The sequence below is a fragment of the Heteronotia binoei genome, chromosome 18 (genome assembly GCF_032191835.1).
Source record: "Heteronotia binoei isolate CCM8104 ecotype False Entrance Well chromosome 18, APGP_CSIRO_Hbin_v1, whole genome shotgun sequence".
In the NCBI taxonomy this organism is placed as follows: Eukaryota; Metazoa; Chordata; class Lepidosauria; order Squamata; family Gekkonidae; genus Heteronotia; species Heteronotia binoei.
In genome coordinates this window covers 22,316,404-22,330,228 of record NC_083240.1, presented here as the reverse complement: position 1 = coordinate 22,330,228, position 13,825 = coordinate 22,316,404, and the positions used below count along the sequence as shown (strand labels likewise).

Sequence of the window (13,825 nt, the reverse complement as noted above, 5' to 3'; positions counted from 1 at the left end):
GGCCCAAAGTGGCTTACATTGTTGTACTACATTTTATCCTCACAACAACCCTGTGAGGTAGATTAAATTTAGAGTGTGTGACTACCCAAGGTCAAGCTTCCATGGTAGAGTGGGAATTTGAACCTGGGTCTGAAGGAAAGATACTTTGCACGTACTCAGAAACACTGTTCTGAACTTCACTTTTTCCTTGAAAAAGCTCATTGCATTGAAAAGGAACATGCCTCAGGAAGTTCCAGTGAGACTTGGATTAAATTAAATTGTGCTTGGATCCACAGGAATAAATGGGTGCTTTTCCTGGAAAGAAGTGGAGGAACTGTCTGGCTAGCCATTGTTGCAAAATGAATGCAAGGCAAGATGGAATCTTGGCAATTGCAGACTTAGAGGAAATACCAAAGAATACATTTTTCAAATTCAGCTCTAATTTTCTCAGGATACAGTGGAAGGCCATGCCAGGAGTCAGTGATAGGCTGGATGAGAGTGAATGAACTGAGGCTTAATCCAGACAAGACATATATGTTTTTGGTTGATTACAGAACTGATCCTGGTGTAGGCGTGGAGCCTTTATTGCAGGCCTGTAGCTACGAGGGAGCCTGTGGGCGCACTTCTGGGTGAGGCCCCAACCAGTCCCCGGGGTCTCTGCCATAGCTCCGGGGGCTGCCGCTGGCCCCATGAGCAGTTTGGCTGGCCGGGGGCAGAAGCAGTCTCAGCCTCCCCCTGGAGTTAAAGGGCGAGCAGATCAGCTGTTTCGCGAGCCCTTTAACTCCAGGGGAGAGCTGGGAGTTGCTTTTGCTGGGGCTCCACTGGCTGTTTTAGTGGCGGGGAAGGAAGGGAGGGTTGTGACCAGAGTGACAGGGAGGGAAAAGAAGGGTCTTCACTTCCCTCCCTGTTGCTCTCGCAGCTGACCTCCCTTCCTTGCCATTAAAATAGCTATGTCGGCAGGGCAGAAGCAGCCACCCACCTCCCTGTTAAAGGGCTCAACGATCAGCTGTTTTGTGGGCCCTTTAACTAGCAGGGGGGCTGGGGCTGCTTCTGCCTCCACCCCACGCTATTTTAATGGCAGGGAAGGAAGGGAGGGTGGTGGCGAGGGGCAGGCAAGAAAGAGCTTCCCTTCCCTCCTCTCCCTGCTGCTTTCCCCACCACCACCCTCCCTTCCTTCGCAGCCACTTGCCCCTTCCCCTTCCACCCAGCCCCGATCGTAGCAGCTTCTCCTTGCCCCTTCCCCTTCCTCCCAGCCCCAATCGCAGTGGCTTCGTCTTGCCCCTTCCCCTCCCTCCCAGCCCCGATCGCCACTGCTTCTCCTCGTACCTTCCCCTCCCTCCCAGCCCCGATTGCCACTGCTTCTCCTCACCCCTTCCCCTCCCTCCCAGCCCTGATCGCAGCCACTTCTCTTGCCCCTTCCCCTCCCTCCCAGCTCCAATCCCCACTGCTTCTCCTCGCCCCTTCCCCTCCCTCCCAGCCCTGATCGCAGTGGCTTCTTCTCGCCCCTTCCCCTCTCTCCCAGCTTCGATTGCCACTGCTTCTCCTCGCACCTTCCCCTCCCACCCAGCCCCGATCGCAGCCACTCCTCCTGCCCCTTCCCCTCCCTCCCAGCCCCGATTGCCACTGCTTCTCCTCACCCCTTCCCCTCCCTCCCAGCCCTGATCGCAGCCACTTCTCTTGCCCCTTCCCCTCCCTCCCAGCCCTGATCCCCACTGCTTCTCCTAGCCCCTTCCCCTCCCTCCCAGCCCCAATCGCAGTGGCTTCTTCTCGCCCCTTCCCCTCTCTCCCAGCTTCGATTGCCACTGCTTCTCGCACCTTCCCCTCCCACCCAGCCCCTATCGCAGCCACTCCTCCTGCCCCTTCCCCTCCCTCCCAGTCCCGATCGCCACTGCTTCTCCTCATCCCTTCCCCTCCCTCCCAGTCCCGATCGCCACTGCTTCTCCTCATCCCTTCCCCTCCCTCCCAGCCCCGATCCCCACTGCTTCTCCTCGCCCCTTCCCCTCCCAGCCCCATCGTAGCGGCTTCTCCCCACTCCTGCCTGTCACTAGAGGGAAGGTCATGTGGGGCGCTGGGGGGCATCAGTGCTCCCTGAAAAATGTAAATGCCCCCCTGACCATCCAAATCCTGGCTATGGCCCTGCTTTGTTGGATGGCTTGTGCTCTCCTTAAAGCCTCGGCTTCACAGCTGTGTGGTCTCCTAGATCTAGCCTTATTCTTGGATGGTTAAATCTCAGCTCCTGGGAAGTCATATATTCTGGAGCCTTTAATCAGCGAAGGCTGATATACCAAGAGCACCCAATCTGGGAGAGAAAGGATGACCGCAATTAGAAATGCTTTGATGTTGACTTCCTTATGTAATTACTGAAACACACTCTTTGAAATATACTTGGATGCTAATACTGGTTAGAATACAGCCACCAGGTTACTGAGAAGGACTTTGTACATAACTCTAGTTATGGAATAATTGCACTGGCTTCTAGTTGGTTTCCAAGCCAAATTCAAAAAGCTGTTTTTAACCTTTAAAGCCCTGACCAGTTTGAAAGCTGGGAACCTCTTTTCCATATGAGTCTATTCATGAGCTTGGGTCATCAAGAGACCATTGCTCCATTTTCTTCTGCTGTCGAAGGTGTGATAATTGGGTTCATGAGATAGAAATACTCACTGAGAGCACCAAGGCTATGGGATTTTCTGCGTAGATAAACCTTTTCTGTACTTGTGTTTTAGTCAACGTAATAGAACACCTTTATTTCAGGTAGTACATTTAGTGTAATCTTGCATTGTGCTATCTCTGGTGGTTCCTTTCTTTAAGTTTCTGCAATTTTGGGTTAGTATTGCTGGTCTGCTTCTGTTAGATTGTGTTCTAATTGTGCTGATTTAAATTAACGCATTTTAATTTTCTTTCTATTGTTAGTCACTCTATAAGCCTAATAGGCCAGAAAGCTAGAAGACAGAAAAAATCACAAATAAATATCATACAGAATTTATTACTTCTTCCTCCTTGGAACAGTAGATTTCATACACCCATCCAATACCATATCAGAAGTTGCTTTTCAAACTCCTGTTTCAAAAGAGGATGGTTGTTCAGAACAGAGGGAAGGTGGGGGAAGCTGCTACACAAATGTTCCTTGGCCTGCAGAACCATTCTTTGGATCCTGGCCAATGAGTGTTAAGTAGCGCTCGGCCACCAACTCCTCCAGCATAATGATGTCTATCCAGTAACGCTCAGTATGGAGAAGTTCCTGTTCAGAAGCTCTTTTTCTCCCTAGGGGTAACCCAAATTGTCGTACATCACTCTTCCGTCCTCCACTTTATCCATACAACAACCCTGTGAAGCAGAATAGGCTGAGAATGTGTGACTGGCTAAAGGTCACCCAGCAAGCTTCCATGGCAGACTGGGGATCTGAACTCGGGTCTCCCAGATTCTATTCTGAGGCTCTCACCCACTACACCCTGTTCTAGTCTTGCCTTCAGTGGGAAGCACGCAATCCTGTCAATTTCTGCATACTGAGTGATTGGAAGACTCATTCAATCCTGATACAGGTAAGCAACAAAGTCATCCACCCCATTGAGGAGGTTGCCTCTTGTTCTCAGAATGTCAGTATTCTGGGCTTTCTGCTTTCTACATCAGAGGGCAGACCTGAAATAGAATGATCCAATTACATCTCATGCAAAAATTGCGGGGGGGGGGGGGGGGGGAGGCTCTGTTGAGGGAAAGTAATTCTCACATTTACAAATTCTGAGAAAGAACTTTTTCATGGGTCTATAATTTTAATTTGGGGGGGGGAGGGGGAGTAACTTGGCTGTCAGAAGTCTAGGAAAGACTCCAGTAGGGGCATGGGCTGCCCAGTCCCTTGGGGTTGTTGGTGATCTGTAGCCACAGGAGACAAGCGACATTCTCTGCGAACGGTAATTTCAGACATGCAGGGGCCCAACAATAATGCTTTTCCAAACACCAGAGCCCTAATATATTTCCCCAGCTCCTTTAATGAGAACAATTTCAGCTCTGCAGATCCATCACTATAACGTTCCTTACCGTTACAATTCATAATTAATCTCCACAATTATAAATAATTCAACATTTGTTTATTGCCCTGCTGGTTGTAAGCATGCGATCCCTGTTGGTCTGACTCCAGTGCCGAGGAAGAGTGGGAAGAGGCTAGGCTCCTTGTCCTCACTAGACAATTGTCACATCCAAATATGTCAGCTCCTTATAGTGAGCATACATGGGGTAGAACATCACACCAGCTCTCAGGGGTGGAACCAGTAGTCAATGGAGCATCACCAACTCTCTGATCATATACAACAGCACCGGCACATCTCATCAGGGTAGATGGCTTTTTTGCGGGGGGGGGGGGGAAGAGATCCTCAAAGCAAGACACTCTCACTGAGCCCTCTAACCTGAACTAAGGATGTGCTCACACCTTCCATCATGCAGTCAAGAGTGTTGTATGCTACAACACTGTATGCTATATGAGTTTATGTATTTTTATGTATTTTATTGTATAATTATTAATGTATTTTAAACTGATCTTTGTTAGCTTTTTGTATTGTAAGCCGCCCTGAGCCCGCCTTGGTGGGGTAGGGCGGGATATAAATCGAACAAATAAATAATAAATAAATAAATAAAAACTAAGAACAGCGTCTCCCTATGTGCAGAGTACCCAGGGCTGGTCAGAAGCAATGCAAGAGTGAGAATCTAATAGTCCCCCATGCCCTGATCCAAGCAAGCACAGAGGAATCTTGGCAAGAATCCTGAATGTTCACTCCTAATAATGCACCACAACTCCCTTGCAAGCTTCCATACAAGATGGAAGAAGCCACACTGATGTCTGGAGTGCCAGGAGCTAGAGATGTTCTGAAGGATGCTCTGAAGCTGAAGTCCTCAGTTAAGTGCTGACTCATCTTTGATCAACATCTGCACACGATAGGAGCACTCCATGGTTCTGCTTCCAACTGCTTCTGCTTCCTGATTGTCCTTGAATCCAAGATATTTGCTGGTCTTGTATGGTTCAGACTTAGCATCAAATGGTTGTCTGAAACTGGACCTTGCACAGAATGCAGAACAGTTTCTCTCCTCCCTGCCTTCTTCAGCACACATTATTTCAAATATATATAACTGAGTAAGCAAGTCACATTTTTTGACTAGTATCTCATAGGATGATGGCTCTGGGAAATTGAAACTTATCGAAGACAAACTCTCATCTCTAAATCCAAAACACCCACGGCAAAGGAACAGCAATAGTTTCTGAGAAAGGGACCTTTTGCTTGGGGATATCTCCAGATTGATTTGAGTTCCTCCCTGGAAAAAAAAATCCCCCAAGCACAACTTCTTTATTTGGGGGGGGGGGGGCTTGCCCCTGACCTGATTGAAGGTCAGCAACCGGGATCTTTCAAAGGAACTCTCATTTTACTTAACAAGTTATTGGGGGGTGGGGGCTAACCTTACTGATTCCTGTAAGCAATTCTAAAATCTTGCTTTGCAAAATTTCAAATAAAACCAAGCAAAAAAAGGACAATTCCCTTCGGAAAGATGTAGTGAATGAATCAGAAAGGGATTTCTTTCTGGTTCTGTTCCTCATGGCACAGTGTGGTTCTGGATCGTGCAAGTGGCTCTGTGGATGTTGGTACACCGGGGAAATAGACTGCACTAGAAACAAAAGCTCATTATATGGAATAAGTCTGTGCATGCTCTTCTTCTTGACCCCCTAACTCTGTTGATGCCCCTTTGATGCAATTTAGACAACTCCTCAGGACAGGGAGCTATTGTTTCCCTCTGGCTTCTTCATAAAGCGCTGTGGACATCAATGGCATTCTAACAACAGCACTAAGAAGCAGGGGAATGAATTTGCTTCCAACTTGAGGATTCTGTCAGCAAACAGGCAGCAGATGCATTTAAAAATATAAGGGAAGCATGTCAGTTTTACCACTGAATACGCGTTAAGAGACAAAGATGAAAAGTCCAGGAAATTATCAAAATTTAGCAAAAGTCCTACTGGATCAGATTGAGAGTTGAGTACAACCCCTCTGGGACTTTTCAGAAAGGGTAGCAGGTACCTCCAAAAATTACTGCCATACAAGGGAGGACTGATCACAAAATGGCTGCTATGAGAAACAGTTACAAAATGTTTAGAGTTGCCAGTCGAGTGTCCTCTGTGATGAGGGCAGATATTTCTAAACTGGAGCTCTCTGCATAACCCCAAAGTGTTCTTAAGCTCTTCATGCTTCACTAAGGTGGAGGAAAGCCAAGTCTGCCTTTTTGCTTTTCAGAAGAGAGATGCAGGCTCCAAAAAATTTATCAGCAGACATGATGGTGCCCACAGATGACATATTGAACATCACTGGTCAAGTCCATTGTTCTGTTTACAGCCATGGCAGCAAGATGATTTTAGGAAGTTCGCATGCAGAGCATAACAAATGTCTTCTATGTGTCCGACATCTGGTATTCAGCCTCTGAACATGGAGGTTCCATTTCTAATTGCCTAGGCTAATGGCACTAGCACATACTTTTTAAAACTCATCTCTGCTAATGGCCATCATCATAATTCATGAAAGTGAGTTACTTATAATCAATCACGATAAACAAAGCCATAAAATGGAATGGCAGAATGACATTTCGGAACAGAGTATTAATCCATATGATAACAGCTAAAACTAGTATGTCAGTCTTCCTTAAAGCAGCAAAGGTCCTTTCTCAGACTACACAAATTGGCCTGTCTCCCCCTATCATTGTTTTTTCCCAGTGGGTGAAGACTTTCTTCTTTTATTTGGCATTTAATAGCCCTTCTACCTGTTTGTGTTGTGTTTTATGTGTTTTATATTATGTTTTATTCAATAGTTTAAAATATTTTATATATGTGTATTTTAAACGCTTTTTAATTTTTGAAATATTTTTCTTTTAACCTTTGGTGCCTCAGGGACCTAAATTGGGTGGAAAGGTGGCATAGAAATGTTTCACTTAAGCAAATAAACAAACAAATAGAACTGGTAGGAAAGCTGTGCACTCAGAAGGTAAGCCATAAATAGAAGCATCTACTCCACTGAAATACTGTCAAGAAGAACAAACTATGAGCAACTGAACCTGCATAGCATTTAAAGAATTAAAATACAAAGAGAAATGTGGCTTTCTATCCAGGAAATAGGGACACAGATACTCTTTAAGTAAATTAATAAAAACAGAAAAAGTGATTCAGTAATAAACTAAATTACAAAGAGATTATCAGAAATTTTAGCATTCAGAAGCCAAAGTTTCCTAAAGCAAAGATAATGAGTTGTATAATTTATGCTGCCTACAACATTTGCTAGATGCAACATAAAAGCACAATATTTATTTGAGGCACATTGGTGAGTAAAAACAGGAGCCTGGATATTTTACCCAGCACTTCTGCATTCTTATTCTTATTCTATTAATAATTTTCTTGCAATGTCGAAAACAGATGGAAGACACATGGTGGGTGTTTACAATGAAGAACAGAAATCCATTCAATATTGAATTCACAAGTTTAAAAATGGATTTGCCCGAGAAATTATTTAAATTTACAAGACACAAATTACTAATAAAAATGTGTAAGGATCTTAGTATTGAAAAATTATTCACAAATTTACATGCTTTTTTATTGCATTACCTTCACTGTTTAAAAATCCCTAAATGAAAGAGCCACTATTTTTCGACAGCTCAGAAGACTTTTTTTCTTATTTACAAGACTAGCCAGTTAGGCTGACCTTTTGATTCAACGAATGATGCAGCTTCCCCCTCACTTCCCTGTGATGAACAATATTTTTTTTGCAAATACGTGTTAGGGAAGCAATTTAATCACTTCTTTCGGGATGTATTAGAAGGGGCTCTAAGTATCTTGACACTGCAGTGCTTAACGCAACTGTATTAAAGGACATTAAAAATGCAAGGAGAGATAATTAAGCAAAATAAATTAAATACGTTTCCCTGAAATATTCTGCAAGACAAACACTTTTCTGCTGCTTAAATGTTTTCTAGCAGATGTTCGCCTCTCAGCTTACTTATCCGTTGGTGAAATTCAGAACACAAAATGTTCAGAAGCTAAAAAACATGCCTGTACACAATCTCTGGTTCTTAATGCCCTTTCATAAATGTTACCGCAGCTTTAAAAAACAATTCAAATGCAAGGAGACAAACTGTTTGGGGGGGGGGGAGACCATATTTTGTGTTGTGTTTCAGAGACAACAATATTTTTTAGCATGGTGCTGCCTCTCTTCTTTACCCTTAGCTCAAGAGTAGTGCAGATGCCGTGGGGAAGAAGTGCCTATGGACTCAAGCTGATGGCAGGTTCTGAATTTGGGATGAAAGGAATGTTAAGTGGGTTTCAGTGCGTGTGCATTGTGCCACCATCCACCTCTGGCCAAAAAGGAAACTACATCCAAGGAAGCATCTTAAACAGGGAGTGACAGGTTTGACTCCTCCATATCTCTCCAAATCAAGCTTGCAAACAGTCTGGGCAACTCTGAAATCTCCTGCTGATGCTGGCACCAACCAGTGTCATCTGCATACTTCTCTGCCTCACCCCATTCCACATACACCCCAGCTCTGCAGTAGTCATGTCTGACATGAGGTTGCCTTGTTTGAGGAGGATTATGGAGTAATTTTTCTTTAGAAAAGAATGTCAAGCAGAAGATGTCAAAGAGACAGAGAAAGAGTGAACTGTGCTTCTTTAGGTGGCAGAACATTGCTGCACGGGAGGAAGAAGTTTTACCTGTGTTTGTCAAGATCCCCCCACCCCGTCCCACCCCAAGAGAAGATGTGTGAGCACCAGGACTTTTTTTGTAGAAAAAGCCCAGCAGGAACTCATTTGCATGTTAGGCCACACCCCCTGATGCCAAGCCAGCCGGAAGTGTGTTCCTGTGTATTCCTGCACAAAAAAAGCCCTGGTGAGCACTGATGTGAGAACAGAAGCGCTCAACTCAAAGACTTAAAAGAGACTCAAATTTTTACATACAGTGAGATATATATACATATATGCACACACATATATATATGTGCATGCCTTTAAATGAGCCCTCACAAACTAGTTTCTGTTTTCCCTATCAAAGCCTACATGGTATGGGCCTCACATGGTTTTCATTTGTTGGTGTAGGTTGTAGTTCCATGTTTGTGTGAAGCAATAAAGAAGACTGTTGCTGAAGCTGCCAGAGTCTCCTGTGTGCTAACTGGATAGGTAAGCTCCATTCATTCATTTCATTTATTCAATTTATGAGCCTAATCCTACACACCAGACCTCAGAGGATACTACACAGATACCACCATTCTTTGTATGAGCATCACAAACAACTGTGCATTTGGCAACACCACCTCTGGTGTGTCCCTGGGAGAGCATTACGCTCATGGGACAGCAATTTGCTGGTGGTCCATGGCCCTAAAGACATCTGGCTGCCCTCAACCGGGGCTAAGGACTTTTCAGCCCTGATCCCAACCTGCTGGAACTTTCTGCTGAATACCATCATGGCCCAGAGGGACTTCATACAATTCTGCAGGGCCTGTAAGGCAGAGATGTTCCACCAGGCATTCGGTTGAGAGCAGCGACGATCTCTAAATTGGCTGGCATCCCCCCCTTCCTTTACTCTCCAAACTCACTTCCTCCTCCCCACTACCTGTGAGGAGGTCAGCGGTTCAGAATGAGAAGAATTATGAATTCACTATTGGACTTTTTAGGCTTGTGTATTGTATTATTTATTTCTATATCCTGGTTTTAACACTTTGATGTTATTATATATTGTACATTGCCCAGAGGCTTGCAGTAACAGAGACTGGGCAACTCATAAGTTTTGATAAGAACAACAACAACACTGTGATGTCACTGGCACTATTCAACAGGTACTGGGGGACATTTTACAGTAGATAAGTCAAGATGGCTGAGGGCAGAGCTTTTTTTAGCAGGACCACATAGGAACACTGTTCCAGCTGGCTTGGCATCATGGGGTCTGGCCTAATATGCAAATGAGTTCCTGCTGGTCTTTTCCCTTCAAACAAACCCTGTGTGAAATAATGGTGACATAAGGGGTGTGGTTTAATATACAAATGAGTTCCTGTTGGGCTTTTTCTACAAAAAAGCCCAGACTGAGGGAATCCTTTGTCACAAGATGTGGCCATGATCTCTGGCTTGGATTGTTTTTAGAAGGAAATTTGACAAATTCACAAAGGACAAATCTGTCAACTGCAATTAACCATGAAATCTAAATGGAACTTCTGTGTTCAGATCCAATATGAATCTGCCTTATATTGAATCAGAGCCTTGGTCCATTGGGGACAGTATTGTCTACTCAGAAGGCAGTGGCTGTCTCAGGCAGTGTTCTTTCTCATCACCTACTTACTACTTTCTCATTAATAAAGGTAGTCTCCTGTGCAAGCACCAGTTGTTTCCAACTCTGGGGTGACGTCACATCACAACATTTTCACAGCAGACTTTTTTACGAGGTTGAGTCAACCTTGAGCCGGCTACCTGAACTCAGCTCTCACCAGGATCGAACTCAGGTTGTGAGCAGAGTTTGAACTGCAATACTGCAGCTTACCACTCTGTGCCACAGGTCTCTCTTTCTCATTACATAATTTCTCATTACATACTTACTAATACCAGTGGATGGAGGACCCACACTAGCTCATTTCATACAATGTTTGTAGGCTTTCCAAAACCTTCTGACTAACCACCAGTGGAAACAGGATGCTGGACTTTGGTCTAATTCAGCAAGGCTATTATGTTGGTGCGGTGTCATCTCACAACCAGCTCATATGAAGGATCTCAGAGTTAACATGGGGTGGAAAGATTCCCAGCCAGAACCAGCAACATGGAAGACAAGCTTCTTTTCCCTTTATGAGAACAGTTATTGTCAGCTCCAGGAACAAAACTGTCTGTGTAAGCCTCAGTTAGAAAAGTTTTTCCACATCAAGATTAAGAAAGTGATTGCAAGAATTCTGCACATCTCAGGATGTGCAATGCCCATTGCTGGAAGGCACCCACTACAGTGGGTAATTCATGCAGTGTATTTCATTACATCTCTCTTAATCATGTAAAACCCAAACAAAATACATTCTCTAACCCACATTTGCGCCCAACAATGTGGGAACTAATTGAGTGTAAAAAAGAGTCACTTTGCATTCTATCAGTTAAAGCCCATGGACCAGCGGTTCTCCCTGCCCCCAAGCTCCTTTGGCTTTCTGGCTTGGTTATAATTCAGCCCATTCACAGTATGTTTCAGGAGGAATTCACTGTAAAAGGGGAACAAAAGAAAGCAACTTCTTTCCTTCTGTGCAGATTTATTGTCATTTCTTTCCCTTCCGGGGCTGCTTAAACCCATCAAGCAATTCCATCTGGTTTTGAAAGCATTGTCATTTTGTAAACAGACAGAGAAATCCCCCAGAGGCAACCCCAATCCCACAATGGAAGACTCCATAGTCCATCCAGCTGAGCATCCTGCTTCAAACAGTGGCCAACTAGATTAGATGCCTCTGCAAAGTTTTATAATTGGGTAGGAAGGCAATGGGTTTCCTGTTGCTTGTGCCCAAACAACTGGTTTTTCAGAAGTACACTGTTGCTGAACACTGACCAGCAGATAGTTCATAGGCCACAAGACTCGAGAGGCCTTTGCCTCCCTAAACTGTGTGAAAGGAAGTATTAGGTATTACATATTTGGTAAAACTCAGGGGGAATTTTATCTCAAGTGTTCAGAGAAGAGAGCAGCAACGTTCTGCAAGAGGGAAAGTGCCGACATTTAATTTAGTTTCAACCCATGAATATATTAGGATCCCCGATATAGAAAAAGAGATTATTGATATGCATGTTCCCTTCCAAAGAGATCCTCAGGAGTCCTATTTGAGAATTAATAATAATCCATATTCACCCTTCAGAAACCATAAAGGAGGACTCTGATTTCCCTCTGCGGCCTTTGAGGCATGAATCATTAAGGAATAGTAATGACCACAAGATCTATCACACACTGCAACAAATATTTTCCAAAATAAATCCCAAATAATCAGTTGTTGAAGAGTCAACTTTTAAAAAAACATTTCTCATGATAAATGGCTGCCTATCACATCCATCACTGAGATGGCACAGAATTTATAGCTGCACAGATTAAAGTTAACAAGCAAAGGGTTGTCTTCTACTGTCATATAAATGCTTAAAACAGGAAGAAATAATATACACATCTTTCATAATAGGCTACTGGGATTGTAATAAACTAAACAGGCAGACTCTCAGCAGTTAATAAATGTCTCCCCCCCATCACCCCCACCTCAAAATGTTAAGAAGTTCAAACCCCCTGCTTTTCCTCTCTCCCCAAAGGTCAATGACCCCATTAATCTCATCTGACTAATAAAAATATGAAAGCTTCTTAATTCCATTGAACCATTTGCCAGGCAAAATAAGTATGCCTATAGTATTTCATGTGTATTTGCTTAGTCACCCTTATAAACCACTTTGTGCTAGATGTGGGAAGCCAAGAAGGCCCCATTCATAGCCTAAAGGTTACAGATGGGCCTGAAGTCACAATGCTGCCATGTTTGCCCAGAGAGTCCAGGAAAGTATGGACATATAGATTCTTTGGGATTCAAGCTGGACATCTCTACTCTCTGCACAGGCAGAATTACACAGTGGACATTTGCGCCAGACTCTGGCATTTCCTACACAGTGTGAGTGTGCTGCCCTGTCTACAAACCTCAGATACCTCCACAGCGACTCCAAAACATCCTTCTGATCAGTAGGAATTTGCCTTCACTATCCCACAACCCCAAGCCAGCCTGGGGACCAGAGAAGTGGACTCAATGCTTGATTTTGTTCCTGGGGTAAATTTTAGTCAGACCCATGAAGCAGGAAGAAAACACCTCTGAACCTACGGTTCTGTCATATCAACAATCAGACCACCCAGCATCCGAATGGCCAGTGGTACTTATGCACATCATGGTGGCTACATCTGGAGATTCTGCAACGGTACTTAATTCTTTTTAACCAAGATGTCTTTAGATGTAGAACTATGCACTTCTCATGCAAAGATGGACTTTGCAGGACTGCATCAAAGCACTTCACCTTCCTTCTCTAAGTAGCTCCTCTGCTATTTTGCTGAAACACATTAGGCAGTCAGTCTGAACAACATGAACCTAATTAGTTTGCAAACAACACTGCTCACCTCCGATGGAGAGCAAAACCCATGTTAAATTAAAGAAGATCAGAGCATCCCAGGAATAGTTTTGCAAGATTATAGCTCTGGTCTCACAAGTTGCTTCGCCCTCTGGGTAATAAACCCAGGAGAACATTTTGCCGACAATTGCAAGGAACTGAGTAATGTGAACATATTTTTGCAATTTCAGATCTGGCCAGGGATTCTTTACATAATGCCAGAAAAAACACTGGTCACTTACTAAGGAGGGATGGCTTTATATATAAAAAAGCAAAACCAAAAAACAATGTGTTCCCAAGCACTCCTTCCCAGCTCCCAAGCTGTACTAATAATAATGTATTATTATCACCAAGGTTATACTAGCAACAGAGCATCCAGTTTGTGTATTCTGCACATTTAAACCCAAACACTGAAAAAGCCTTTTGTGAATTTGACAGCAATGTTCTAGGGCTTACAAAATAATTGAATTTTTTTTTTAAAAGAAAGATCCATCCATATCTGTATGGGCCAATCTGTAATAACATTCAGGGAATGCCATGACAATACTACACATTTGGCATACAAAACTGATTATCGTGAAGCCCTTGCTCCACAAACACATAACACACAAGTGAATCTCTTTTAATGAAATTCAAATCAAGTGTAGGAAAGATGAAAGAAATGACAACATATTGACGGTACCACCTGAAAGAAACTTCGGGATGAAACTG

At 43.8% G+C, this 13,825-nt stretch overlaps 1 protein-coding gene across 7 annotated transcripts in view; it reads right to left on the bottom strand.

Annotated features, from left to right (window-relative positions):
• CAMTA1 (calmodulin binding transcription activator 1) overlaps positions 1-13,825 on the bottom strand; it is an 898,374-nt gene that overhangs the window by 495,738 nt on the left and 388,811 nt on the right. The window lies entirely within an intron of this gene.